Source organism: Lactuca serriola, chromosome 6, assembly GCF_051521515.1.
Source record: "Lactuca serriola cultivar US96UC23 chromosome 6, Lser_US96UC23_V15, whole genome shotgun sequence".
NCBI classification, from domain to species: Eukaryota; Viridiplantae; Streptophyta; class Magnoliopsida; order Asterales; family Asteraceae; genus Lactuca; species Lactuca serriola.
In genome coordinates, this window is record NC_136413.1 from 132,479,784 (window position 1) to 132,482,387 (window position 2,604).

The window sequence follows — 2,604 nt, forward strand, 5'->3', positions numbered from 1 at the left end:
TGTCTTGGAAAGTGGCGTATATTATGAGACCAATTAGATACCCCTTAGAATGTTTTGTAAACCATTTGTAACATTATAGTATTATCTCTAATTTTTATATTCTAGTCCATAGGATGCATGTATTTTGTCCCAAAATCCTTAATTTGTCGACATACCCCACCTCACCCCACTAGTGAAATAAGTGTATATGTAGAGGCTTTTTAACCACAACCACCCCTCATCGGCAATTTCGAAAGCCACGTGAAGTCTCTTAACGTGGCCCTTTAAGCATCCACTCTCCTTTGTCTTCACCAGTTCTCCCCAGTCCCCAACCCTATAAAACCCACCACCTCAAACCCCCATCCTCCACTTCAACCACCACCACCACCAGTACTACTACCACCTTCTCTCCTCCCTCGAAACTTCATATATCTTTTTCCGACATGGCTGCTTCTTCAATATTCATGGTAGCCCCCATCACAGTTTTCAAGAGAAATCCCGCATTCTCCATCAGGTGCATGGCACAGACACCACAAAGTGGTGAAACCGGGAGTTCCAAACAAGCAACCACACCAAATATGACCAGTACTCCTCCTCCACCGCCTGCACCGAAGGTCAGCTCGAAGTTCTCTGAGGTATTGGCATTCAGCGGACCGGCACCGGAGAGGATAAACGGAAGGTTGGCGATGATCGGGTTTGTGTCGGCGATGGCGGTAGAAGTGAGCAGCGGTCAAGACGTGTTTGCCCAGATCGGCAATGGCGGAGTGGCGGTGTTTGTCGGCACTAGCATGGTGTTGACGTTAGCGTCGTTGGTGCCGTTGTTTAAAGGAGTGAGTGTGCAGTCGAAGTCGAGTGGACTGATGACGTCAGATGCAGAGCTTTGGAATGGACGGGTTGCGATGTTGGGGCTGGTGGCTTTGGCTTTCACTGAATATGTTAAAGGCAGTGCTCTTGTCTAGATAATGTATTCCAAAATCCAAACTTTTCTATTGCATAATTAAATATAAAACAGGAAAATGTATATTCTTTTGAATATTTATTTGTATCATTGACCTAACATGGTTCAAATCATGAAAAACATATGTTTGATAATATAAAAGAACATAATACAGTATAAAACCAAAAACTAAGATCAATTTTAGGGGAATAAACAAATCGTTTACCCTGTATATATGTATAAGTGTATAACACATGATCTTGAATAAAACAACCTAAACTAATTGATATAAGAGTCAAAGTATAAAATACTTAAACATTCGGTGTAATTAGGTGTGTCTATTGCAATCCTAGTTTTACAGCTTGCTCACAGGAACAGGAGATGTAAGCAAAGTTATTGTTAAGATACCTTAAAAGCAAAACGATCACAAAACCATTATATAATATAACAAGTTATTCGTGAAATGGCCATATTTTGGCCTTATATATAGTGATCGTGACATTTTTCTTATTTCTTTTCATAAAAAACGACGTCCGTGAGGAACATTTTCTCACAAAGTTAGCCCATTGAACATTCGTGAAATTCATTTATTTTGGGAAACCATCAATTCATGATGTAAATTTAATTTTCTAACTATTTAATATGTTAACGATGATTTTCTAACTATTTAATATGTTAACGATGAAACTGTTTAGAGATATAGACACTCGCAAAGGTTATCTTCATTCTTGAAGATCACAGTCATCTTATTTATTTCACTTTTTAACAAATGTATCATAAAAAAAAAAAAAACGATTTGACGATTTTGATATTCAATGTGCCTGAGTCATCCAAGTAAATTGTTAAAAACCTCTAAATTCATCTATATAACCACTCGCAAAGGGTATCTTCATTCTTGAATATACCTAATTTGATTTAATGATCTTGAGAATGCAAACAAACTGTTTAAAAAGATAGGTAAAACAAATATAACGAAAATTTCGAAAAGTTAAATCACTACAAAAATATCACCCTTTAGCGGCGACATGGGCTTTTAGCGGCGACAAATGCTAGAGTCGCCGCTAAAAGTCCACTTCGCCGGTAATAATGTCCCCGCTAAAGGGTTATCACTCGAATCCATGTTTTCCCCATCCGTTACATCTAAGCCCGTATGATCAAATATCCAATCCAACGGTTGAGATTCCTTATCCGCATTAACCTAATACCGGCGACATATATGTCGCCGCTAAAAGTTAAAAATGTCGCCGCTAATAGTTAGCTAAAAGTTTAATCGGATATTATGACTTTTAATATTTAATTAATTATAATTGGATGTTTGTTATGTAATTAGCGTCGACACTATTATTTTTTATATTTCATCGAATGTTGTTATGTAATTACCGACGACATTATTATCGGCAACCAAAATTTTTAATTAAAAAAAATTAAAAAAATTAAAATTGTTATTACCGGCGACTGTGTTATTACCGACGACATTGTTATTAACGGCGACACACATCATTAGCGGCGACAAATATCATTAGCAGCGACAATTTGCTCAATAGCGACGAAACAGTAGTGACGACTTATTATCGGCGACATGTCGCCGCTATTACTATTACCGGCGACTACCCGACTTATTACCGGCGACTTTTGACGCGGCTAATGATCGTTTTCCTAGTAGTAAATATAATATTATCACTACGTAA

At 37.5% G+C, this 2,604-nt stretch overlaps 1 pseudogene; it reads left to right on the forward strand.

The window, feature by feature from the left end:
• The first annotated feature begins 279 nt into the window (after positions 1-279).
• On the forward strand, positions 280-1,014 carry LOC145056856 (early light-induced protein 2, chloroplastic pseudogene; annotated as a pseudogene).
• The last annotated feature ends 1,590 nt before the right edge of the window (positions 1,015-2,604 follow it).